Below are 448 nucleotides of genomic sequence, written 5' to 3' on the forward strand. Positions count from 1 at the left end.
AGAAGGGAAGAAAATATGCTATTCTTCAAGGAAAGCGTGTTTCAGCTACGAAAGGTTTCCAATTTTAAGTGATTGTCCTTGTATTAAACAATATTAACAACCGTCCAGAGGGAGCCAACTTACTTTTGCCCGTTTTAAACTGGCTAAATTGCCATTTTATATTATATATAAGACATATACTAAAATTGTTCTTAACATATAACGATGTAACACTTTAAAATTAACTGGTTTAAAATATTTTACAAAGACATTTTATTATATATGAACTATACAACACACAAGAGTATGAAATATTTTGAACATATACACATTTCTGTATTTTCCACGTAGATTATTATTTTGCACCAAACACTGGTGTCTTCAATTCTAACAATCTCTCAGAAATAAAAAAAAACAAATCCCAGAATGTTTTTATGGATGTGTTGGGTTCCCCCCCCCCCCCAAAAAA

This window comes from Apaloderma vittatum, unplaced genomic scaffold (assembly GCF_000703405.1).
Source record: "Apaloderma vittatum isolate BGI_N311 unplaced genomic scaffold, ASM70340v1 scaffold7337, whole genome shotgun sequence".
In the NCBI taxonomy this organism is placed as follows: Eukaryota; Metazoa; Chordata; class Aves; order Trogoniformes; family Trogonidae; genus Apaloderma; species Apaloderma vittatum.